The sequence below is a fragment of the Lissotriton vulgaris genome, chromosome 6 (genome assembly GCF_964263255.1).
Source record: "Lissotriton vulgaris chromosome 6, aLisVul1.2, whole genome shotgun sequence".
NCBI classification, from domain to species: domain Eukaryota; kingdom Metazoa; phylum Chordata; class Amphibia; order Caudata; family Salamandridae; genus Lissotriton; species Lissotriton vulgaris.
Genome location: NC_141694.1, coordinates 1,499,723,747 through 1,499,751,725, shown reverse-complemented (window position 1 = coordinate 1,499,751,725; position 27,979 = coordinate 1,499,723,747). Strand labels below are relative to the sequence as shown.

Genomic DNA, 27,979 nt, shown 5'->3' with positions numbered 1-27,979 from the left:
ATATTTTTTTAATGTTAATTTCTCAAAATCCACTGGAGCACACATCTTGAGACCTAGCAAAGGCACATCGGGCTACCAGTCCCTACAATTTTGCCAAGTTTCATAGAAATCCATTCAGCCGTTAGAGCTAAAAGTGAGTCCAACCGCCCTATGGAAATTAACATGGGGAAAACGCGTTTTGGGACCCCCCTTTTTTCTCGGCCCCCACTTCACGAAACCCCCCCCAAACTTCCAGGGGATGCTCAGAAACAAAATGTGCCATTTTTCTGAAAATTTCAGCCAATTCCGTCCTTCAACACCAAAGTTATTCAACATAGAATTTTCAGAAATCCCTATACAAAAAAATCCTAACTATATATATCTACTGACGACCGCCAGTAGGTAATATATATATATATATATATATATATATATATATATATATATATATATATATATATCCAAACACAAAAGTTGTCTGTAGTAAGGGGCCCACTCAGGTATCTTCTTGAACCACAATTTTAATGGAAAAACCGCATTCAGCCTGCCAAGTTGGTTCGCCTTGATTTCAGTTCCGCCCAACGCGTTTCGTGCGTGAGCACTTCCTCATGGGCTGTGGGTTGTAGGTGCATGTGAACGGCAAGTCTGCAGCACCCTTTCTTCACACAAGTGTCTCCGCCCAGGTGGGCGTGGCCACGCAGGTGGCCTGATGGTTAATGTAGTGCTGCTGATTTTCCTCGTGTGAGTAGCCGTTCATGAACGCTGTTTAACAAAGTATTTACCCCAGTGGGTTGCGAGTAACAGCCTGACAATTCTGAAATGCTCGTGATGTTTCTCCATTCGGCATACCTTTTCCTAGTGCTCCCATGCATTGACATGACAGCAGGACTGTACAGCCTGTACAGCGGGGCTCACCTCGCGACTCAGACTGCGCCGCTTCATATCCAAACACAAAAGTTGTCTGTAGTAAGGGGCCCACTCAGGTATCTTCTTGAACCACAATTTTAATGGAAAAACCGCATTCAGCCTGCCAAGTTGGTTCGCCTTGATTTCAGTTCCGCCCAACGCGTTTCGTGCGTGAGCACTTCCTCATGGGCTGTGGGTTGTAGGTGCATGTGAACGGCAAGTCTGCAGCACCCTTTCTTCACACAAGTGTCTCCGCCCAGGTGGGCGTGGCCACGCAGGTGGCCTGATGGTTAATGTAGTGCTGCTGATTTTCCTCGTGTGAGTAGCCGTTCATGAACGCTGTTTAACAAAGTATTTACCCCAGTGGGTTGCGAGTAACTGTCATGATGATAAGCCGCGACCCCCATAGGAGTAGCAAGTCTGCAACATGCACTTTTAAATAAAGGAATTTATACTCCAATTAGGAAACCCACCCCTGTCCCGTGCATCCTGCACTCCGTGATAAGGTGTTTGTATAATGATCTTTGTAACGCATGATTGTGTGTACTTTAATTCTGTTTTAACACTGACTTTCTTTTTGTGACTCTTGGCGGTGGAAGCAGGGGTTAATCCGTTTTGGTAAATGTTAACTCGAGACAATAAGTAATGTTTGTTTCTGCCACGTTCTAGCTGACAAGCGGAAATACGCGTTAGATGCTTTTCAGATAAACGCGTGTGCTCCGCTCCTGTCAGAAACCAAAAGACGCGTTTGTTGACATTTCTCTCTGCACGCTAAGAGGGAAATACAGCGTCTGAAGGCACGCATGCGTCTCAACGTTTGGGTGTGGTTCCTCTATAAAAACCACACCCAGGCTTCTGGAAGACGCTTAGCCTTCCAGCCTGGCAAGAAGAAACATCGCGCGTCCTCAGAAGAGCTCCGGTATTCTTCCTGGGCATCCTGTTTGGAGAACATCGTTTGGAACACTGAATCTGGACAATGCAACAAGGAGATTTCAAAAGCTAAGTGCACCCTCGATTCTTCTTTGGCGCCCATCGCTAGCTACCTTTTTTTTAAAGAACTACTTTTGGAAATATTCTCTCTGAGCACAAGAGGAGAATTCATGCAACTAAAAGACATTGTTTTATCGTGGTCAATGCGAACTTTGATTGAGAAGCATTTCATGTGAACAGTGAATTCCGTTTAGGTGTTAAGAACCTTTCTGGTTTATGTATATTTCTTGTTTGCAATATATACCTTTGTTTGTTGTGTATATCTTTTAAGATTCTTTAAACAGGGAATCAACCCATCTGAAAATGTGGAAGTGGTGAAAGACTTCACAGTTAGCAAAGAAGTAAGTTGGAGTGTGATAGAAGAGAAAGCTAAAGAACTTGGTTTAGGATTTCATGTTGTAGAATAGGTATAATTTTGCCTTTGTATCTTTGTAGTGAAACTACTTCACCCAGCACTAAACTTCAAGAACTGAATATTCTTCATCATCACATCTCTGCTAAGCTGTATTGACACACTACACCACTTCCAGGACGCGAAGCCATTCTTGGTAGATCGCAGGTAGGATATTTAACAGAAAAGCATCTCAGTTGTACAGTATAGGGCTTAGTTAGAGACAGAGTTAATCTTTTGGAGAATAAGACACTAAGGAGAGCTTGTTGCTTTGCAGGTCGACTACAAGAACTCACATTAGCGTCAGATCCGGCCACTCTCCCTTTTAGCTATCCAGCATCTTGGCGTGTAGATCTACGAATCACCAGAGGTAGGATAGGTTTCAGGGAGTTTGGCTCATAGCGTCTCTGCAAAACCCGTCAAGCACCTTACAGGTAAGATTGCACAGCCTTGAAGGTAAGAGTGACTTGAATCACCTGACAGAAGGCTAAGCCCACGGAACAAGTTTTGCCCAGACGCTATGGACCAAACAGATGAAGTGTCTCTTCAAGATATAGCAGCTATGTTAGCTCAAATTAGACACGAGAATGCGGAATTACGTAGAGATGTTTCTGAGTTACAAAGCAATATACAAACTTCTAGACCAACGTGGACTTCTCCAATTAAGCCAGCTACCTTCCAACCTCCACTGCAAACCCTGTATAGTGGTGACGCATCCAGTTCCCCTTCTGCAACCACCCAAATTCAGGTGGTTACCCCTATTTCTGTGCCCTTGGCGCCGCCCGAGAGGTTCTATGGGGACTGCAACAAGTTCGCCATATTTTTAAACCAATGCCATCTGCATTTTGCAGCTAAACCCACTGCATTTCCTGATGATTCGGCGAAGGTGGCTTTTATCCTCTCGTATTTAGGTGGTGAGGCAGCTCTCTGGTCTGTACCTTATGTAGAAAGAGATGATGCAGTTTTATACGATCTGAAGCGATTTAAAAATACCATGAAGAAACTATTTGCCAAGCATGTCTTTGTACAGTCGGCAGATTACGAGTTATTAAATTTAAAGCAGGGGTCCTCAGATCTTTTACATTACATCTCCACCTTCAACAGGTTGGTAATAGAAGCGGAATGGCCAGAAGACAAAAGAGTGTCTTTGTTCTATAGGGGTTTAAAAGACGATTTGAAAGACATGGTTACTCAAATCCTTGATCCTCCCACTGACTGCGATGAATTTATAGATCTGGTAGTCAAATTAAACCATCGCATAATAGAAAGAAAGGGAGAAAAAGGGAAGACAGATTTTAAATTCTTTTTACCTAAAGACAAGACAAGTCCTAAGCATGATGTCACACCTAGACAAGATTCTTCCGAACCAATGCAAATAGGGACAGTTAGAGGTCCTCTGTCCAAAGACGAAAGGGAGAAAAGGAGGAAGTTGAATCAGTGTATGTATTGTGGGAAATCAGGACACTTCGTCAAAGAGTGCCCAACTCGTCCCACAAGACCAAAAACTAAATCAGTCGATGTCAATGCTATTTCACAGGCGGAAAACTTGTGAGCTCGGTAGACCAGGAGGTCAGTTTATCGGGTAAACAGCTTAGTTTGGCCTCAAATGCTCCTACCATCTCTCATAGTCATCTTAGTATGAGAGTTCTACTCCAATCCCAGTTAGATAACACTCGTTCTTGGTCTGTGGATGTTTTGATAGATTCAGGAGCCACAGGCAATTTTATTGACACCCAATTGTTTGAGAAGTTAGGTCTGCAAAGAATCGAGAAAAAATCCCCAGAAATAGTCAGGGCCGTGGATGGAAAGGAACTGACCTCAGGCCCAATACAATATCACACTGAGATCTTAACTATGTTATGTGCAACCAAACACAGTGAAGATATAACCTTTGATGTTATTGATGCCCCTCAGTTTGGCCTGATCCTGGGTATCCCTTGGTTAGTCCTTCACAACCCTTACATAGATTGGGTTAACAGAACCATTCTCTTTAAATCCGAGTATTGTCATGAAAAATGCTTTAGGCAATATCCAGGAACTGATCTCATAGTTCAGGGCTATAACTTTCCTAAACAAATTCAGAGTGTCCTAACTATTACAGGGGTTCCCGAAGACTATCATGATCTATTAGATGTATTTGACAAAATCAAGGCCAATACCTTGCCACCGCACAGGGATTATGATTGTCAAATTGATCTCATCCCAGGAGCTACACTACCATGCAGCAGAATCTATGCTCTTACGGAGAAGGAAAATGAACATCTCAGGTCATACTTGGATGAATACCTTGCCAACGGTTTTATCCGACATTCTAAGTCCCCAGTCTCCTCTCCTTTATTTTTTATACCAAAGAAGGGAGGAGAATTGCGTACTTGCATCGACTATCGCGCAATTAACAACATGACAGTCAAGAATAGGTACCCATTGCCATTAATCCCGACTTTGCTTGATCAGGTAAAGGATGCAGCAATCTATACGAAACTAGATTTACGAGGAGCATATCATCTAGTAAGAGTCCGAGAGGGTGATGAGTGGAAAACAGCTTTCCGCACCAAGTTTGGACTATATGAGTATCAAGTCATGCCCTTCGGACTCTGCAACGCTCCAGCAGCATTTCAATTCTTCATAAATGAGGTTTTAAGGGAATTTCTTGATGTTTGTTGTATTGTCTATATTGACGATATCCTCATCTACTCCAAAAACACTTCTGAGCATGTGAAGCAGGTACGAGCCATTTTGAAACAGCTTTTGCAGAATTCTCTATTTGTGAAACTAGAGAAAAGTTTATTCCATGTTACCACCGTGGATTTTTTGGGGTATATCCTCACCCCTTCTGGCATAGAGATGGATCAAAAGAAGGTGCAAGCCATAATTGATTGGCCCATTCCCAATAGTGTTAAACAAATTCAGAGCTTTCTGGGATTCGCAAATTTCTATAGGCGATTCATTAAGGATTTTTCACAAATAATCACCCCGATCACTAAATTATTGAGAAAAAACGTGAAATTTGAATGGGATGCTGAAGCTGAAAAAGCTTTTCAGAAATTGAAAACTCAATTTACTACTGCTCCAATTTTAAGACACCCTGATCCTTCCCAACCATTTATCGTTGAGGCCGATGCATCTCAATTCGCGATTGGAGGCATACTCTCCCAAAGAAGTACTAATACTGGCCAAATGCATCCGGTTGCCTTTTTCTCTAGAAAACTCAATCCTACTGAACAGAATTATGCCATCGCAGATAGAGAATTGCTAGCCATTAAAGCTGTCTTCAAAGAATGGCGACACTACTTGCTAGGGGCCAGACATCCGGTGACCATTTACACAGATCACAGAAACCTCCAATCACTTAAATCTGTAAAGGCTTTGTCGGCTCGACAGCTAAGGTGGACTTTGTTTTTTAATGATTTTGACTTTATCATCACCTATCGGCCTGGAAAAGAAAACAATAAAGCGGATGCTTTATCAAGGATCGGAGGTAGTGATGATATGAACATAAGACAAGAGCCTGTACTTCCGATAATCCCTGCTGAACGTTTTCTTGTTGGTTTAGTAGATTCAGATGTTGTATTAGATCTTAAAGAGGCATTCCAATCACAATCAAAGGAGACTTGGAGTAAAACCTATCCTTTGTTACAATGGAAAGAAAATGTTTTGTACATGAATAATCAAGTTTTTGTACCCATTGAATCTCTTCAAAAAAAGGTTTTACAGTTATATCATGATACTTCTCTGTCCATACATCCTGGAGTTACTAAAATGTATCAGTTGATCAAGAGAAAGTTTTGGTGGCCTTCATTGTATAAAGACATACAACAATACGTGGATACTTGCACTGTTTGTAGTCAGAACAAACCTGTACATCATGCTCCTAGTGGGCTCTTATTGCCATTGACTTTACCACCTCAGCCTTGGCATACAGTGTTGCTAGATTTTATTGTTGAGTTACCCCGCTCCAAGTCAGGTTATACTACGATACTTACTGTAGTGGATCATTTCACTCGTTATGCTCATTTCATACCTCTTACTAAGCTTCCTACAGCTTCAGAATTGACTCAAATTTTCATGAAAGAAGTAGTGAAATTACATGGTATACCATCAGTTTTAATTTCAGACAGAGGTCCGCAGTTTATTTCTCATTTCTGGCGTAATTTGGGGAAGGCTTTGAACATGGAGATTCGCACCTCTACGAGTTACCATCCTCAAACTGATGGGTTAACGGAGCGCACGAATCAAACTGTTGAACAACTTTTACGTTGCCTGTTGGTCACTCACGATCAGGACTGGTCAGATGTTCTTTGGGCTGCAGAATTCGCATATAATAATGCTGACCATTCCTCTATTGGTATGTCCCCTTTTTTCTGCACTTTTGGTTATCATCCTAAGGAAATACTAGGGTCAGATTTGTGTTCAACCTTAGTTCCAGCAGTTTCAGATTATGTAAAGGATCTAGTTGGTATTCAGCAAGAGGCTCAACTACATTTAGCACAAGCCAAAGAGACCCAAAAAAGGTATGCTGACAAACATCGTTCTGAATCCCCACAGTATTCGGTAGGAGACAAGGTCTGGTTGGCAACTAAGAATCTTAAATTGAAATGTCACAAGACTTTTCGCCCCAGATTCATAGGTCCTTTCCCTATCGAAAAATTGGTTAATCCCGTTTGTGTGAAACTAACATTACCAGCTAGGTTTCGCATTCATCCTGTATTTCACATTTCCTTGATTAAACCCTGTAGTCCCGGAACCAGAAGTCTTAAAAATCCTCCAGCTATAGATATTGACGGCACTCCAGAATTTGAGGTCAAAGCTGTTCTAGACTCAAAAAGGGTAAAAGGAAAATTACATTATCTAGTTGACTGGAAAGGTTACGGTCCTGAGGAAAGAACTTGGGAACCGTTGGTGAACCTGCAAAATGCTCCAAAGATTCTGAAAGTCTTTCATGCTAAGTACCCTAACAAGCCCAAGCCAGTTCCTACTGTATTAGGAGGGATTCTACGAGGGGGGTACTGTCATGATGATAAGCCGCGACCCCCATAGGAGTAGCAAGTCTGCAACATGCACTTTTAAATAAAGGAATTTATACTCCAATTAGGAAACCCACCCCTGTCCCGTGCATCCTGCACTCCGTGATAAGGTGTTTGTATAATGATCTTTGTAACGCATGATTGTGTGTACTTTAATTCTGTTTTAACACTGACTTTCTTTTTGTGACTCTTGGCGGTGGAAGCAGGGGTTAATCCGTTTTGGTAAATGTTAACTCGAGACAATAAGTAATGTTTGTTTCTGCCACGTTCTAGCTGACAAGCGGAAATACGCGTTAGATGCTTTTCAGATAAACGCGTGTGCTCCGCTCCTGTCAGAAACCAAAAGACGCGTTTGTTGACATTTCTCTCTGCACGCTAAGAGGGAAATACTGCGTCTGAAGGCACGCATGCGTCTCAACGTTTGGGTGTGGTTCCTCTATAAAAACCACACCCAGGCTTCTGGAAGACGCTTAGCCTTCCAGCCTGGCAAGAAGAAACATCGCGCGTCCTCAGAAGAGCTCCGGTATTCTTCCTGGGCATCCTGTTTGGAGAAAATCGTTTGGAACACTGAATCTGGACAATGCAACAAGGAGATTTCAAAAGCTAAGTGCACCCTCGATTCTTCTTTGGCGCCCATCGCTGGCTACCTTTTTTTTAAAGAACTACTTTTGGAAATATTCTCTCTGAGCACAAGAGGAGAATTCATGCAACTAAAAGACATTGTTTTATCGTGGTCAATGCGAACTTTGATTGAGAAGCATTTCATGTGAACAGTGAATTCCGTTTAGGTGTTAAGAACCTTTCTGGTTTATGTATATTTCTTGTTTGCAATATATACCTTTGTTTGTTGTGTATATCTTTTAAGATTCTTTAAACAGGGAATCAACCCATCTGAAAATGTGGAAGTGGTGAAAGACTTCACAGTTAGCAAAGAAGTAAGTTGGAGTGTGATAGAAGAGAAAGCTAAAGAACTTGGTTTAGGATTTCATGTTGTAGAATAGGTATAATTTTGCCTTTGTATCTTTGTAGTGAAACTACTTCACCCAGCACTAAACTTCAAGAACTGAATATTCTTCATCATCACATCTCTGCTAAGCTGTATTGACACACTACACCACTTCCAGGACGCGAAGCCATTCTTGGTAGATCGCAGGTAGGATATTTAACAGAAAAGCATCTCAGTTGTACAGTATAGGGCTTAGTTAGAGACAGAGTTAATCTTTTGGAGAATAAGACACTAAGGAGAGCTTGTTGCTTTGCAGGTCGACTACAAGAACTCACATTAGCGTCAGATCCGGCCACTCTCCCTTTTAGCTATCCAGCATCTTGGCGTGTAGATCTACGAATCACCAGAGGTAGGATAGGTTTCAGGGAGTTTGGCTCATAGCGTCTCTGCAAAACCCGTCAAGCACCTTACAGGTAAGATTGCACAGCCTTGAAGGTAAGAGTGACTTGAATCACCTGACAGTAACAGCCTGACAATTCTGAAATGCTCGTGATGTTTCTCCATTCGGCATACCTTTTCCTAGTGCTCCCATGCATTGACATGACAGCAGGACTGTACAGCCTGTACAGCGGGGCTCACCTCGCGACTCAGACTGCGCCGCTTCATATCCAAACACAAAAGTTGTCTGTAGTAAGGGGCCCACTCAGGTATCTTCTTGAACCACAATTTTAATGGAAAAACCGCATTCAGCCTGCCAAGTTGGTTCGCCTTGATTTCAGTTCCGCCCAACGCGTTTCGTGCGTGAGCACTTCCTCATGGGCTGTGGGTTGTAGGTGCATGTGAACGGCAAGTCTGCAGCACCCTTTCTTCACACAAGTGTCTCCGCCCAGGTGGGCGTGGCCACGCAGGTGGCCTGATGGTTAATGTAGTGCTGCTGATTTTCCTCGTGTGAGTAGCCGTTCATGAACGCTGTTTAACAAAGTATTTACCCCAGTGGGTTGCGAGTAACAGCCTGACAATTCTGAAATGCTCGTGATGTTTCTCCATTCGGCATACCTTTTCCTAGTGCTCCCATGCATTGACATGACAGCAGGACTGTACAGCCTGTACAGCGGGGCTCACCTCGGGACTCAGACTGCGCCGCTTCATATCCAAACACAAAAGATGTCTGTAGTAAGGGGCCCACTCAGGTATCTTCTTGAACCACAATTTTAATGGAAAAACCGCATTCAGCCTGCCAAGTTGGTTCGCCTTGATTTCAGTTCCGCCCAACGCGTTTCGTGCGTGAGCACTTCCTCATGGGCTGTGGGTTGTAGGTGCATGTGAACGGCAAGTCTGCAGCACCCTTTCTTCACACAAGTGTCTCCGCCCAGGTGGGCGTGGCCACGCAGGTGGCCTGATGGTTAATGTAGTGCTGCTGATTTTCCTCGTGTGAGTAGCCGTTCATGAACGCTGTTTAACAAAGTATTTACCCCAGTGGGTTGCGAGTAACAGCCTGACAATTCTGAAATGCTCGTGATGTTTCTCCATTCGGCATACCTTTTCCTAGTGCTCCCATGCATTGACATGACAGCAGGACTGTACAGCCTGTACAGCGGGGCTCACATCGCGACTCAGACTGCGCCGCTTCATATCCAAACACAAAAGTTGTCTGTAGTAAGGGGCCCACTCAGGTATCTTCTTGAACCACAATTTTAATGGAAAAACCGCATTCAGCCTGCCAAGTTGGTTCGCCTTGATTTCAGTTCCGCCCAACGCGTTTCGTGCGTGAGCACTTCCTCATGGGCTGTGGGTTGTAGGTGCATGTGAACGGCAAGTCTGCAGCACCCTTTCTTCACACAAGTGTCTCCGCCCAGGTGGGCGTGGCCACGCAGGTGGCCTGATGGTTAATGTAGTGCTGCTGATTTTCCTCGTGTGAGTAGCCGTTCATGAACGCTGTTTAACAAAGTATTTACCCCAGTGGGTTGCGAGTAACAGCCTGACAATTCTGAAATGCTCGTGATGTTTCTCCATTCGGCATACCTTTTCCTAGTGCTCCCATGCATTGACATGACAGCAGGACTGTACAGCCTGTACAGCGGGGCTCACCTCGCGACTCAGACTGCGCCGCTTCATATCCAAACACAAAAGTTGTCTGTAGTAAGGGGCCCACTCAGGTATCTTCTTGAACCACAATTTTAATGGAAAAACCGCATTCAGCCTGCCAAGTTGGTTCGCCTTGATTTCAGTTCCGCCCAACGCGTTTCGTGCGTGAGCACTTCCTCGTGGGCTGTGGGTTGTAGGTGCATGTGAACGGCAAGTCTGCAGCACCCTTTCTTCACACAAGTGTCTCCGCCCAGGTGGGCGTGGCCACGCAGGTGGCCTGATGGTTAATGTAGTGCTGCTGATTTTCCTCGTGTGAGTAGCCGTTCATGAACGCTGTTTAACAAAGTATTTACCCCAGTGGGTTGCGAGTAACAGCCTGACAATTCTGAAATGCTCGTGATGTTTCTCCATTCGGCATACCTTTTCCTAGTGCTCCCATGCATTGACATGACAGCAGGACTGTACAGCCTGTACAGCGGGGCTCACCTCGCGACTCAGACTGCGCCGCTTCATATCCAAACACAAAAGTTGTCTGTAGTAAGGGGCCCACTCAGGTATCTTCTTGAACCACAATTTTAATGGAAAAACCGCATTCAGCCTGCCAAGTTGGTTCGCCTTGATTTCAGTTCCGCCCAACGCGTTTCGTGCGTGAGCACTTCCTCATGGGCTGTGGGTTGTAGGTGCATGTGAACGGCAAGTCTGCAGCACCCTTTCTTCACACAAGTGTCTCCGCCCAGGTGGGCGTGGCCACGCAGGTGGCCTGATGGTTAATGTAGTGCTGCTGATTTTCCTCGTGTGAGTAGCCGTTCATGAACGCTGTTTAACAAAGTATTTACCCCAGTGGGTTGCGAGTAACAGCCTGACAATTCTGAAATGCTCGTGATGTTTCTCCATTCGGCATACCTTTTCCTAGTGCTCCCATGCATTGACATGACAGCAGGACTGTACAGCCTGTACAGCGGGGCTCACCTCGCGACTCAGACTGCGCCGCTTCATATCCAAACACAAAAGTTGTCTGTAGTAAGGGGCCCACTCAGGTATCTTCTTGAACCACAATTTTAATGGAAAAACCGCATTCAGCCTGCCAAGTTGGTTCGCCTTGATTTCAGTTCCGCCCAACGCGTTTCGTGCGTGAGCACTTCCTCATGGGCTGTGGGTTGTAGGTGCATGTGAACGGCAAGTCTGCAGCACCCTTTCTTCACACAAGTGTCTCCGCCCAGGTGGGCGTGGCCACGCAGGTGGCCTGATGGTTAATGTAGTGCTGCTGATTTTCCTCGTGTGAGTAGCCGTTCATGAACGCTGTTTAACAAAGTATTTACCCCAGTGGGTTGCGAGTAACAGCCTGACAATTCTGAAATGCTCGTGATGTTTCTCCATTCGGCATACCTTTTCCTAGTGCTCCCATGCATTGACATGACAGCAGGACTGTACAGCCTGTACAGCGGGGCTCACCTCGCGACTCAGACTGCGCCGCTTCATATCCAAACACAAAAGTTGTCTGTAGTAAGGGGCCCACTCAGGTATCTTCTTGAACCACAATTTTAATGGAAAAACCGCATTCAGCCTGCCAAGTTGGTTCGCCTTGATTTCAGTTCTGCCCAACGCGTTTCGTGCGTGAGCACTTCCTCATGGGCTGTGGGTTGTAGGTGCATGTGAACGGCAAGTCTGCAGCACCCTTTCTTCACACAAGTGTCTCCGCCCAGGTGGGCGTGGCCACGCAGGTGGCCTGATGGTTAATGTAGTGCTGCTGATTTTCCTCGTGTGAGTAGCCGTTCATGAACGCTGTTTAACAAAGTATTTACCCCAGTGGGTTGCGAGTAACAGCCTGACAATTCTGAAATGCTCGTGATGTTTCTCCATTCGGCATACCTTTTCCTAGTGCTCCCATGCATTGACATGACAGCAGGACTGTACAGCCTGTACAGCGGGGCTCACCTCGCGACTCAGACTGCGCCGCTTCATATCCAAACACAAAAGTTGTCTGTAGTAAGGGGCCCACTCAGGTATCTTCTTGAACCACAATTTTAATGGAAAAACCGCATTCAGCCTGCCAAGTTGGTTCGCCTTGATTTCAGTTCCGCCCAACGCGTTTCGTGCGTGAGCACTTCCTCATGGGCTGTGGGTTGTAGGTGCATGTGAACGGCAAGTCTGCAGCACCCTTTCTTCACACAAGTGTCTCCGCCCAGGTGGGCGTGGCCACGCAGGTGGCCTGATGGTTAATGTAGTGCTGCTGATTTTCCTCGTGTGAGTAGCCGTTCATGAACGCTGTTTAACAAAGTATTTACCCCAGTGGGTTGCGAGTAACAGCCTGACAATTCTGAAATGCTCGTGATGTTTCTCCATTCGGCATACCTTTTCCTAGTGCTCCCATGCATTGACATGACAGCAGGACTGTACAGCCTGTACAGCGGGGCTCACCTCGCGACTCAGACTGCGCCGCTTCATATCCAAACACAAAAGTTGTCTGTAGTAAGGGGCCCACTCAGGTATCTTCTTGAACCACAATTTTAATGGAAAAACTGCATTCAGCCTGCCAAGTTGGTTCGCCTTGATTTCAGTTCCGCCCAACGCGTTTCGTGCGTGAGCACTTCCTCATGGGCTGTGGGTTGTAGGTGCATGTGAACGGCAAGTCTGCAGCACCCTTTCTTCACACAAGTGTCTCCGCACAGGTGGGCGTGGCCACGCAGGTGGCCTGATGGTTAATGTAGTGCTGCTGATTTTCCTCGTGTGAGTAGCCGTTCATGAACGCTGTTTAACAAAGTATTTACCCCAGTGGGTTGCGAGTAACAGCCTGACAATTCTGAAATGCTCGTGATGTTTCTCCATTCGGCATACCTTTTCCTAGTGCTCCCATGCATTGACATGACAGCAGGACTGTACAGCCTGTACAGCGGGGCTCACCTCGCGACTCAGACTGCGCCGCTTCATATCCAAACACAAAAGTTGTCTGTAGTAAGGGGCCCACTCAGGTATCTTCTTGAACCACAATTTTAATGGAAAAACCGCATTCAGCCTGCCAAGTTGGTTCGCCTTGATTTCAGTTCCGCCCAACGCGTTTCGTGCGTGAGCACTTCCTCATGGGCTGTGGGTTGTAGGTGCATGTGAACGGCAAGTCTGCAGCACCCTTTCTTCACACAAGTGTCTGCTGCTGATTTTCCTCGTGTGAGTAGCCGTTCATGAACGCTGTTTATGGAGAAACATCACGAGCATTTCAGAATTGTCAGGCTGTTACTCGCAACCCACTGGGGTAAATACTTTGTTAAACAGCGTTCATGAACGGCTACTCACATGAGGAAAATCAGCAGCACTACATTAACCATCAGGCCACCTGCGTGGCCACGCCCACCTGGGCGGAGACACTTGTGTGAAGAAAGGGTGCTGCAGACTTGCCGTTCACATGCACCTACAACCCACAGCCCATGAGGAAGTGCTCACGCACGAAACGCGTTGGGCGGAACTGACATCAAGGCGAACCAACTTGGCAGGCTGAATGCGGTTTTTCCATTAAAATTGTGGTTCAAGAAGATACCTGAGTGGGCCCCTTACTACAGACAACTTTTGTGTTTGGATATATAGATATAGATATATATATATATATATATATATATATATATATATATATATATATATATATATATATATATATATATATATATATATATATATATATATATATATATATATATATATATATATTTGGTGCATATATATATATATATATATGCACCAAAGTCCTTCCCAAAAGAAAAGGCGGAGGCCAACACGGGAACAGGTTAGGTAGCCTTTAATGGTCAAATCCACCAGGGCGAATGCAATTCGGCATCGTGAGCCTTCGACAGAACCGTGAAAAATGAAGGACAAGGAAGCAGTCCACACTTTAAAATGTCCTGCCGCTGCTGGATTGGCTGCGGCTACTCCTCCCCCAAATACGCTCCGCTATATATATATATATATATATATATATATATATATATATATATATATATATATATATATATATATATATATATATATATATATATATATATATATATAATAATTTTTTTTTATTTTTTTCACTGAAAAAAACATAGGTTTTAGAGACTTTATGGTTAGGAATCTACTCACTCTTCAATAGAGATTGCTATATATATATAATAATATAATACTTATTTAAATATCAAATCAGACCATATTCACTGGATGATGTCATCAGTGATGTCATTTGAGATGTCAGCAGTGTGTCATCAGTGATATCACTGACCATGTCATCAATGATGTAATATGTGACATCATCAGCAGTGGATTTCGGGCGCACGAGTTATAGTTAGTACAACTTACTATAACGGGGGAATTTCAATGGTTTTGTATGAGTGAAATGTCCAACTAACTATAACACCCTTGAAACCTATGGTTTTTTTCAGTGAATTTCTATGGTTTTTTAAATGCTAATACCTAACTAGAACTTGTCTGAAACCTATGGTTTTTTTAGTGAATTTCAAAGGTTTTTTAAATGCTAATTCCTAACTATAACGTCTCTGAAACCTATGGTTTTTTCAGTGATTTTCAAACATTTTGTAAATGCTAATTCCTAACTATAACATATGCAAAACCTATGTTTTATTTTGTGAATTTGAAAGAATATTTAAATCATAATTTTAAAATATATTTATTGTTTTTTTTATATTTTCTAACTACATTTTTTAAATCTTTTTTATTTTTAGATGTTATTTTTTAAATTTCATTGCACATTTTTTTAAATTATTTTTTTCCCCATAAAAATATATATTTTTCATTATTATATATTATTCATAATATACTTAAATTATTTTGATTTATTTTTTTCTTTTTTTTCGGAGTTGCGCACCGTACGAACACTCTGCTCGTTTATTGTGCAAAATGTGTCTGCCATTTTATGGTCGCTGTCTAGGATCCACGTAGGGTGTGCGATGCGTTTCCAACATGGTTGCTACCCGACCTGTGCACGACGTCTAGCGCATGCGCGAGATGTACATATACCGTGACGTGGCAGACGCGCGGTAGCGCGTGGCGTCATATGCAAATTGGACGCAGTGGGTGTGCGGCTTCCGTGATTTCTTTAATGTTGGAAAACTTATTTATATACATTTAATATAAATGTTAAGACGAGATTATATGAGGTTATTATAAAAATAATATTCTTTAACTTTCTTAAAAAGTACATAACTTTTTAATGCAATTTCGCGAAGTCGTGCTGGACGTGAGCATGATGCAAGCAGGCTGCATACTGAGTGTGCACATCCTACGCGCATCCTACGCGCACCCCATGTGACTTTAAAAACAGAGATTTGATTGATTTATTACACTTCCTATTGAAACTATTAAAGAACCCCACCCATTTCAATCACTCTTATTAGAACTTTTCTGGGGGAAAGACCTCCTGAGAAGATCTGCTGCTCTTTCTTTTTTGGAGAAGAGATTCACTTAAAGATGCAATGGCTGCTAATTCATCAACATCCTCTGATTCAGAGAACTCATCAGAGCAAGAATTTGTTCCTGAACCTCCACCAAAGGAAAAATATACCAGCATTGTCTGGAAATTTTTCACCTTTCCATCAGGCTCAAAAAAGGTGAATGCAACAAAAGTTACTTGCCGAATATACAATGAAGTGCTTTCAAGGGGAGACCCCAACAAAAAGTACTCATGTGGAACTGCAATTATACGGAGGAACTTGCAATAAAAGCATCCGGTCAACTTTGCAAGGGAGGAGTTAAGGAGATTGAGAAAGGTTCCTCCTACTTCATCAGAAGGCCCGAGTATGAGTAAAGCAACACCAGCAGCCTCTACCACACACCCTGATATTCATCCCCAATTTGTGAAACTTAGAATGAGCTGTGTAAAATGTGGGCGGCGGATAGCATGTGGAGAGCAGTCAGTGGATCTGGTGTGTCGAGCTGTTGACAACCACCATTGTTAGATGTCTTTTCTCCTCTCCTCCCAGTTTTTAGTTCTCTTTGCCCAGTTCTAATTTTTCCCCTGTTTTAAAAAACCAAAATAAAAAATACAAAATTGTTCAAACCCCCCCCCCAAAAAACAACAAAAAAAAAGAAAACATTTATTTTCAGAACTAACTACTCTGGTTAAGGAAAGATCTAAAATGGTATGGTAGTGTTTGAAAGTTGAGATGAATGTATGTGTACTGCATAATTGACTGTAAAAATAGATTTCTGATGTGTGTTGAATGCGTAAGTTCAAAATTATCAGGAAGTGCTGCAGAATGACACTGTAAACTGTTTAACTACAGCGTGCTGTGCTACTTACAAAGCACAGGGATGTAACATATGAACATAAATATGTTGCAACTATGTGCTTCCCTCTGCACAGCTGCACAAACTGCAGCCATGTGGAGAGACATGCACCCTAGCACCATGGTGCAAGGATGTCAGTGTCATGTGGAGATTGTTTTTGTGCAAGAAGGGACACCTTCCTGCACAAAAACAATCAGTAAAGGCATTTTTCTTCTTCAATATATGCTGTGCATTGCAGCATATATTGAAAGTGAAAAAATGAGAAGTGAAAAAATGTTCCTCGTTGTGCTTTGCTACACCAATAGGAGAATGGTGTAGCATTCACAAACATGTCCAGTTTATGATTTGTGAAAAATCTGGAGATGTGTCTTGTTCTATGAGTGTTTTCTGTGAAAACACGCACAGCAAAACCTCTAGAACACCTTTTCACCGCAAAGTACTGTAAATAATGAGATTATATTTACATGGAAAAGAAAAGGTTTACAGAATGCTTTTTCCTCACCTTATAAATAAGAAAGAGAGTTAATGGCTAGGTCAATTGTCATGATAGAAGTAAATGTGTGTTCTAAGAACAAAGAATAACGTACATTTACAACTACTTACGTTTTAGGAAACTGATAGAACATTATTATATATTACTGAAGGGAACGGATGTGATCTAATATGACATATGCAAAAACACTGACTGATGTGGTTTAAGTTAAAGAGTTTCATTTTTTTTAGTTCTGAAATTATTAAGACCCGCAAAACAACCATATTAGTCTATTCTGTACTATACCATATATGTTGCAGACATCTGTTCTGTAGCTGTCCCCTATGTTATACCTTTTTGGATTGCAATTTTCTGACAGAAATCTAGTCCATCCATGTTCCTTTTCTTCAACCGTGTGGAAACACAGTCCATTGTGCATTTTAAGACTTACTAAAACTTACCTCACCAGTAATACACGTAAAAAACAGTACATATTTTATTCACTTGTTTTTTATAATCTAAATGGTAGTAAATTTGATATTCTAAAATTAAGATCTGTAAAAAATAAAAAAATAGGTATAACATATAATAATACATTTTTAACAGCACAGCATAATTTTAACATTTTACAAAGTTGTTTCTTTGCCTTTTTTGCTGTTCTCAGAATATACTGAATTTCACTAGAAACAGTGATTTCAATTGTACTCATCACATAACAGCGGGCAAAAAAAAACCCAATCAATTAGATTGTTTAAAAAAAAACAATAATACATCTATAGTAAAATACTAGATAATACAAATCACACGTATATAAAATGATTACTGCTAAGAAAATGTTATAACTTAAATTTATAAACACTATAAATAATGGCAGTTAAAATTATACACCGAGACAATGTGCAACAAAAAGTCCACAAATCAAAGAAATACATTTCCTTGAGGCAAAATTGTATTTTTGCGGTCATTTTTATGTAAATTGTCCAATGATAATCCTAGGAAATGATAACAATAAATTTCTCAGAGGCTGAATTATCTTCTTAAAACTTTGGCTTTAAAAATATTAGATAGGAATGTGGCTATTCGAAAGGCGAACGTTGTTTGAAAACCAACTCAGCATCATTACAAAGACTCCAGCCTTTCTCACTTTTGAGATAAGCAGTGTAATGTCCTGATGGTATTGAAGGACCATTTTAGAAAATTATTGCTACTGCTACAAAAGTCCTTCCAGATATTGATAGTTGTGTAGCAACAACATGTTTTATTAAAGTGTCCAATTTTCTTCCATCAGCTGTACAACGTTGCCTCATTAAAATGATATATTTTCCATATCTTTGGATAAATAATGTTGATAACATTTCTGATTTGCATTGCATACACTCCATGTTTTGGTTTGCAGCTTTAACTACCTTACTGAAAGACACTGATTTACAGTCCGGTAATGTCAAATATAAAAATCTTTCAGTGTCTACATTAGTGCTACATGTATACATACAATTTTCACATTGATGTTCCCATTTATAACAAAGGCCAAAAATATTCTCTATATCTACACCTTCATTTTCCAATTCTGTAAGCATATACATTAGAAACTCCTGAGCATCTTGTTGGATATTTTGTGTAAATTGTGTAGAACCAGAACATACATCCAAAAGATTACGAACATCAGAAATGCTTTTGTATTTTACTTTTATCTGTTCTCAATTTTTCATAAAGAGAATGTAACAAGGAACAGAGGGCCATATTATCAAGAAAGGGCGATACATTATCGCTGCTTTTATCGTCAGGAAACTGCCGCTAAAGCGGCGATAATGGGCTTGACAATATGCCCTTGTGAATTCCCATAGAAGCCAAGGTTCTGGTGTTAACCTGGGCTTCCATGGGAATTCACAAGGGCATACTATCAAGGCCATTATCGCCAATTTAGCGGCAGTTTGCTGCCAATAAAAGCGGCGATAATGTATCGCCCTTTCTTGATAATATGGCACCAAATCTTTTATCCCAATTCTCCATATTTTGCCTTTGTAAACCTTCAAGAAAAAAAACAACATTGACCACTACATTAGCATAGCAGTTGACACCAGAACTATTTTCAAACTGAAAACCAACAATCTTTTCAACAGTGTCCTTTTTGTTTTTGCTTGCAATCACAACATTATCTTGTTTTTTTCCCTTCTCTACACCTTCAGTACAGATATTCTTATACCTTCTTTTTCTCGCAACCACACGCTTTTCAAATACAGGATATTGCCTTAAATTAGGAGCATATGTTCTTCTTAACCTATTGTACTCTTTGACACAGTTGACATCTGCAGTAATCTGTTGTCTCACTTGCTCACTTATTTGTTTTTGCTCAACATTTAGTTGTTCTTCCAAGTTTACTAAGTTTGTTACATCTTCTTGAGCTTGATACATTGCTGTTTCCACCTCATTCATGGCGATTGTTGCTTCCTTTTCAAAAATTAGTTGTCCTAGTGGATCTTGACTCGCGCAGCAGAACTTTGACTGTCTTGAGAACTGTCTCTAGCAATCTCAGCTGCTATTGTAGCTTCTTGATCAATTTCATCGGTCAACATTTTCACATAATTTGCAAAAGCACTGCATTGTATGCTATCTTTAGAAGCATTAAATGAATCTTCATAGCTTTGGAAATCTCCGAGTAATTCCAGTTCAGACCGCCATGGTCTGAATAGTTGTAAAAGAGCTAAATAGTAAAATTCCCTTTTATCAGCAGTGTCACAACTCAACTACCTGTGATTAATCAAATTTCCATTTGTTTGTTTCATCAAACATTCTTCAGAGCCAATGACTCCATATTTTCCATCATTGATGTTCTCTGTAGTATTCCGTTTAAAAGTGTAATTTTGCAGCACTTCATAGAGTTCTCAAGATGATGACTTCTGTTTGGGTAATATGTATCCAACATATTTGTTTTCAAAATATCTGTACTTTCTGGATCTTTTGCTGCTAAATATTCAATTTCTTGTACAGATTTCAGTACTTGATTTCGTATTGCTGCAAGACCTAGACTCACATAAATGATTCTTGTAGATTTGGAGCATAGACTTGCAGATGATAACCGATCTGTGCATTCATATGCTCCGATTTCTCGATGCGATAACATCTTCAAACTGAAACTGTATAATTTCTTACTTAGAGTCTTCTCGTGAGAAATCTCTTCCCACATTTCTTTCAATTCCGGCTTTTCTGATTTTGTAACATAGGACGTTACATATCGAGCAACAGCAATGGAATTGTCTGCAACATATTGAATATCCATATTAGCATTCCACATGGACAAAATGACTGGGTTGTAGTCATTTATGTATTTTGACTCTTGGGGGGCGTGGCCACGGCGGCGAACGAAATGGCCGCTCAGCCGTGAAGCTCCTCCAGGCGGGCTCCCAGCGGCAGCGAGCGAGATGTGATCCGCTACTCTTTCCTCCCCCAGCAACTCGGAGCCGTCTCCTGATGCCCACGAGACCACCTGGGCGAAGTTTCCACGCCGCGGGAGCAACCAAGAGCGGAGTACACGGCAGAAGGGATTCGAGGCCTCTGGACCTCGGCGCCATCTTCCCTTCTGCGCTGGTGCGCCGGGTGAGTGCTGCTCGGCCCTCGGCTGCCGTGCTTCCTTTCCCCGCTGCTCCCCCCGCTGGGCTCACGTAGGCATCGCCTAACTGCGCGGCTTCCGTTTTTCTGGGGCGCTTGGTTCTCGGCGAGAGGCAGTGGCCTTTGGCCCAGAAGAACGCCGGGATCAGGACCTAGATTTCGGACCCATGCAGGCGCACGGGTGCTGGCTGTGGGGCTTGGCCGGGGGCGGTGGGGTGGGGCGCGTGGCTGCTGGGGACTCCGGCGGCGATCTCCGGTGTCGCACAGCGGCCCCACTGTAAGCTGGTCGGCTTGTAGCCTGTGCCTCTCCGCTTCCTCCGGCGCTGCCGTCTTGAGAGGGTTGCTCCCTGCAAAGCAACTCCGAGTGTGGCGCGAAGCCCATAACACTGAGGGGCCCATTTCCGGATCACTGTGCTGGCTGTTACTGACCGCTATTTTCAAGACCCCACTCACTCGGATTGGGTCCTTCTCTCAGCCTTCACTCACCGCCGGGTCTGCCCACACTCTGGTGGCTTCGGTGGCGAGGCTGCCATCTGGCTCATTGGTTCCTGGCCTCTGTCTTTCGCTATTGTTGCTGCGACTGCGGAGTTTCCACGCGACCTTGGAGATGGGGAAAAGGGACCCTTCCCAAAGGAATCTCAGCTTCGATAAAACATCACTCCTCACCTCTGACCCCCCCGCCTGGTGCGGCCTCTGGTGCTCACGGATTACCGGACGGTGGTGACGCAGTGTCCATGATGACTGCCATGATGGGTGAAATGCGCGCTGGCTTCAAGGTGCTGGATACCCGCTTTGACAGCCTGGAAAAGAAGCTGTCGGACATTGGTTCCACGGTGCAGGCCCATGACCTCCCCCTCGACTTAGCTGAGTCCAGAATATCGAATGTGGAGGACGGGTCCTCTAAAACGCTGAAACGGCTGGAACGTGTTGAGAAAATTCTTAAAGATGTGGCCATTAAGAATGAGGACTTGGAAGCGCGTGGCCGGAGGAATAATATTCGTATCCTTGGTGTGGCGGAGACAACTGCCACTGGCCGATTTGATATCTTTGTAGAGCGCCTCCTCATTGAACTGTTCGGAAAGGACACATTCATGGCTGGCTTTGTGGTGGAGCGGGCGCATAGGTCACTGGGGCCTAGGCCGCGCACGGGGCAACTGCCTCGTCCCATCATTGCCAGGATTAAGAACTTTCGGGACCGTGACGCTGCACTCCGAGCTGCACGTGAGATGGGAGAGGTGCAGTGGCAGGGGAACAAGTTGTCCTTCTTTCCGGACTACACGCTCATGGTACAAGAGGCACGACGGAAATATACTAGTGTCAAAGCCGCTCTTCGCAATCTTGGCTTGAAATACAACATGCTTTACCCGGCACGGCTGAAAGTGGACGTGAACGGCCGATTCCGCATCTTTGAATCTCCAGCTGAGGCCCAAGATTTCTGCCATGAATACAAAAAGCGACCAGCCTCGGCTTCCGGCTCCAGGCCTAACTCTCCACCTCACTCTGACACGCAGGCTAGTGCCGACTGAAACTGGCCTAGGCTGATCATACGATGGTACTATATGCATGGATCCTTATCTAGGGTGGATGACGGTTCGACTCTGCTGGGTCTAAATACTAGCCAGTATCTTGTACTCGCGCTGCTGGGTCACCCGCATGGGGGTGGCGTTGCTTCCCCCTATGGCGAATGCCTGTTTGTTCTGTTTTTCTAGGGGTTTGTTATCTTTAAGTTTGCAGATATGTTATACTATTATGTATTATTGGCTATTGGTGTTCTGCACTGCTGTTCAGAGCTTGTTTGAGTTCTGCCTCTCCGGGGGTTTTGCTGGGAGGCTGGGTGGGGGGTGGGGGACGGGTTGTATGTTTTTTTTGTGGCATATTTTATCTTTTTTGTTTGATTGCGTGACTTATGGTATCGGCTTGTTTGATGATCACTCACTGCTTACTGTTCTAGATCTGACAATATGGCCAGGTTAGGTCTGCAGGCTGGTCCTTCCAGGCTAAAATTGATGTCATGGAATGCTCGAGGTTTGAACACCACTCGTAAACGTAAACAGGTTCTGCAATGTGCTGACCGCCATAACATAGATGTTCTCTTCCTGCAGGAAACCCACATGGTGCAGGCGGACACTGCTTCATTGGCCAGGGGTTGGGGTACCCATAGAGTGTTTTCTACCTATAGTAGGTATGCAAGGGGGGTTGCAATTCTGGTCCGTAAAAGGATACCCTTTGTTGTCACAGACAGTAAGGTGGATGGAGAAGGCAGATATGCAATACTTTCTGGTGTGATGTATGGTTACAAGATTGCCTTGGTGGGGGTCTATGGTCCTAATACTGACTCCCCGGCCTGTTTCCACGACCTGTACCTAGCATTGCTCCACTCAAACATAGAGCTGCTGGCGTTGGGGGGCGACTTCAACCTATTGATGGACCCTTGCAGGGACAGCACGTCTTCCTCCCCGGATCGCAAGCCACTTGCCCGTGCGGCTGTGGCAGCTATTTGTTCACATTTCTCACTGCTAGACATAGAGGCCAAACTACATGCTAATGCCCCAGCTTTTACTCACCAATCCAGCTACCACCACACAAGCACCAGGCTCGACTATTGGCTACTCTCTCCGGGCCTAGCGGGATGGGTGGCTGACCTTTGCACACTTCCACACACACTTTCTGATCACTCTCCAGTGGTGTTGACTCTAGCGGTTCCTAGGTTAGGCGGGTATGAACGGCAGTGGCGTTTCCCTGGGAGAGCCCTAGCGGACCCGGTCTTTACTGAGGAGATCCATACTGCCATTGAGGATTATTTTGACATCAGCACTGGCTCTGTGACCACTTGGGCCACGTTGTGGGAGGGGTTTAAGGCCACCATTAGAGGGGTTTGCATCACCAAACATGTTGGGGCATTACGTGAGATCCGTGCTACTCTGGGCCGGCTAGAGACCGAGCTATTAACGGTGGAAAGTGAGATCCTCGCTGACCCTCCGCCGAGATGCGAAGCTTGGCGTCTCGAGCTGCTTCTAGAGTTCAGTGAAACCGCGGACAGAGAGTTGTGGTTTCAGAGCAAATACCACACAGCACGCCGCTACGGTGAAGGGGATCAGCCGGCCAGATTATTGGCACAGCTGCTCCGCCCGCGGCGACAGGCTGCATACATCACTGACATAATTGACGCACACGACAAGCGCCATTTGTCCACCCCCGCTATTTGTGATACCTTTTTAGCTTACTACAGCCACCTTTATACGTATGCCCTTCCAGAGGATTGCCGGGACCCGGGGTCGTATATCAACAAAATTGCTATGGTATACTTGGAGAAGTATATGCAAGACTTTCTGGCCCATCCCATCACACCAGACTTGATCATTGAGGCCATTGACTCCTTGAAGGGCTCCTCAGCGCCAGGTCTTGATGGCTTCACGGCCGATTTTTACAAAGAATACAAGGAGGAGTTGGTGCCCAGACTAGTTGAGGTGTATGCGGAGGCTCTGGAGGCTGGTTTCCTCCCCACCACGCTCAGGGAAGCGGTCATTGTTTTGCTGCCCAAACCGGGTCGCGACCCCACGATATGTAGCTCCTATTGTCCGCTGTCGCTCCTTAATCTCGATTACAAAATTTTGGCTAAAGTCCTGGCGATGCGGCTGGCACTGCTGGTGGACACCATTGTTTCACCGGCACAGTCCGGCTTTGTCCCTCACAGGTCTACCTCCCTGAATCTCCGTACGCTTTTCTCGGTCCTACACAGGATCGACCCCTCCACTCCGGCGGCCGCTGTATTTATGTACGCCAAAAAGGCATTCGACACTCTGGAGTGGCCCTTTTTTTCGGAAGTGATGCGGAGGATGGGCATGCTCGCAATGTTTGTGGCAATGGTGAAGCTGCTGTATACTGCAACCACGGCTCGCATTCGCTTAAATGGTACCATTACTGAGAAGTTCACACTCTCCAGAGGCACCCGACAGGGATGCCCCCTCTCCCTGCTCCTTTTCATCCTCGCAATGGACCCCCTGGTGCGACACTTCCAGGAGAAACATCTCCACAGGGAGCTCCAATTCCGCACAGGCCCTATCTTGGTCTCGCTCTATGCGGACGATATGGTCCTATATGTCCGTACCCCGGAGGCAAACCTGCAACCCTTGTTGTCGGAGATTGCTCGATTCGACGACTACTCCAGCCTCAAGGTCAACTGGCACAAATCACAACTGTTTCCGCTCACCTCCGCCACCACGCGATGGCCCTGCGCCCTCCAACTGGAGTGGTGCGACGACGCTATCAAGTACCTTGGGATACATATACACCTTGACACAGTGTCCATTATTCGCCGCCTGAACTACGGACAAGCCCTGGATTTTTTGGAGGATAATACGGACAGATGGCTCCGTCTCCCTCTGTCTCTGGCAGGCCGGATCGCCATCGTCAGGATGGTAGTTCTCCCCCGTTTTTTGTACCTCTTCAACAACATCCCGATCCCTCTAACCAAGGTTTTTTTCACACAACTACGCACTGCCCTGTTACGGTTGGTATGGGGTGGGAAAACCCTGTGCGTAGCCTGGCGCACACTGACACTACCATATGAGGGGGCGGCTTTGGGGTCCTGGATTTTTATCTCTACTACTTAGTTGCCCAGTGTTCGTACGCACATCCTTGGTATCATCCGGAAGCCAGAATTCCACATTTGAGACCAGACGCTGATGCGGCGCTCCCAGTGTCACTTAACGCAGTCTTCCCCAAGGGTCTCCCTCGGGACTCGCATGACATACACCCGCTAACCACGACGGCTTGGGCTTGGGACAAGATTAGGCGCTTGCTACACACTGACACACAGTACTCCTCTGCCCTTCCTTTGCCCAACCCGCACTGGCTCCCCATCATGGGCGAATCGGTGGTCCGTCGTTCGCTGTCCAAGTTCCAGCTACTCACGATCGGTGACTTGTTCCCCGATGGTCATGCTTTCTCTATTACAGAAGACCCCCGCTTCACTGACCGAACATTCATGGATGCTTTCATTCTCACGAGACTCCGTGCGATGTTACGAGCTGTATTTCCCACTTTCCCCCTTCCACCTGAAGACAATCCCGCACTTACATTTCTTATACAGAATAATTCAGGGGCGCATGTGGTGTCTAAACTCTATAAGCTATGCTTGTCCTCTCTTCCTACGTCAGACGGGGTGGTACGCACTACATGGGAGCATGATCTGGGCACACAGATTTCGGACGACCAGTGGAAGGCATGTTGTGCTATGACCAGGGAGGTTTCCATGAACAGTAGACACAAGCTCATACACTTTAAATTCCTGCGAAGGATGTATCACACACCGGCGCTTGCACACAGAATCGATGCCAATAGACCCCATGCCTGCCCCAAATGTAACGCCCCTGCAGGCGGACTTTGCGCATCTGTCTTTGACCTGTCCGAGGCTACACACTTATTGGGTGGAGGTCCACAGGATTTTGGGGGAAGTGTTGGGTTTGCAGTTAACTGTTACACTGGAAATTGCGCTGCTGGGCTACGTTGCGAATTTCCCACGCAAGCTTCGTAAACTAGCGTCCATTTGCTTCCTCTTGGCCAAAAGAGAGGTGGCACTGCTCTGGTGCGCAAGACGTGCCCCGACGATCACCTCCTGGCTTAGGAGTGTGGCATACTGCAATGTGAATAGTGTGGAATATTCAGAACAACTCCCAACTTCTTCCCGCCCAACAGACATTTGGGGTCCATATCGCCAATACATTGCGAAACTGCCTCAAGACACGCCATCTCAGTCACTTCATCCTAACACACCAACTGGGGTGGGCTAGAGCGCGAGTGACTCCTTCGCTACACTTGACAACACAGGGATACCCTCACGGCTCACATTTGCCCCTTGATTCAAGTGACTAGGCGGATGTTGTCCGAAGTGGTGGTTAACACATCGCAAGCTGACTTGCTGTATCGGTCTTGCAATCTCGTTGATATTATTTTAGATTCTTTTATTTTGCTTTCAACTTCTGTGATGTTTATTATGTTCTTTGTGAATTTCTGTTGCCTTATCAGAAAATATGTACCTTGTATCATTCTCAATGTCCAAATACACAATCCTACTGAGTACACCGTTGTTTTACGTGCAATGCTCGATATGCCATTTGATGTTTTTTTGTACTTGATATGTAATTGGTCTTTACAACTGTGGATTGCCTCATTCGCTTCAATAAAGTGTTTAAAAAAATGTATGTATTTTGACTCTTCATTTCTTCTTAAGTTGTAGGTATTTTTTGGAGACTTTCTTGTGATAGTATGTCGCAAAGATGACATAAAATTGTTCACTCTTCCTTTCGATAGTACAGGACGTGGAAATCCAAAACGACATTTAGTGTAGAACTTGCCCTTACATTTGTACTTTCGTCAACAGTATTCTCCACATCTGTGGCTTTGGAATCGTAAGACTTGAGCTCTTAAGTTGTTTTCTTCTGTGCTTTTGGGTACACTACCTGTTGTATATTGTCCAATAAAACTCAAAACAGTATCATCCGCATCTGTTCGGAATTTGGGAGCGTCCTTAATCCATAACAGCATATGTATATGAGGAGCACCTTTTGCTTGATACTCCTTTCTCCAAAAGAAATTCACAAATTCTCCAAGAGGAGGATTTTTTTATTGCAGATGAAAGACATCATAGCTTCAAATCTATGATTGAAATACTTGCATACATTGACAGGATCCAAAAAGCACAATTCTCCAGGTATCTTGTATTCAATGTTTTTTATATTCAAATTTGCCTCTCGAAGAAATTCTAGGAACTAACTCTAAATTAATATGCACAGCTCTAGCAGGCATTCTATTCTCATCTAATTTGTTATAACATTATTTACAAATACGCTGATCAGAACCCAAATCAAAACAATTCTCTACCAACAAATAAATTGCGAATTCCTTCCACGTATCATTATTTTCTTTTTTACTTTTTAAATACAGATCAACACTCCTAGTCTGATTTTTTCAGTGAGTTTGGCGACAACAAATACAAGAAAAATTTGGCCTATCACCTGAAATCACCTTAAACATTGTAATTTCATTCTCAAAATGTTTTATACATGTATGTTTAACATTCTCTGCAACATTTTCTTCTATTAATGTCTCAGTTTCTCTTCTCTCTTCTTCTGGACGAAAGCAACAAAACTCAATATCATCACAAACCCATTTCACATCTGATACTGATCCTCGCAAAAGAGCACTGTGCAACTCATTTAACTTCAGTGCTGGACTGTTTGCATAATTCAAACTTCTCACTAACTTCCGCATTTGAGTATGATGTACTGCCAACATCCTGAAAAGGTGAAAAA

General features: G+C 44.1%; 1 protein-coding gene across 2 annotated transcripts in view; it reads left to right on the top strand.

Moving 5' to 3' along the window:
* Positions 1–27,979, top strand: part of LOC147709061 (up-regulator of cell proliferation-like) — a 327,619-nt gene that overhangs the window by 26,590 nt on the left and 273,050 nt on the right. The window contains exon 1 of one of the 2 annotated variants that reach the window (XM_086927669.1): positions 8,324–8,443. The exons of the other annotated variant lie outside the window; for it this stretch is intronic. The gene's annotated coding sequence lies outside the window, so the exon portion shown is untranslated. Of the gene's footprint in view, positions 1–8,323; positions 8,444–27,979 lie in introns of those variants that run through there. 2 annotated transcript variants of the gene reach the window in all.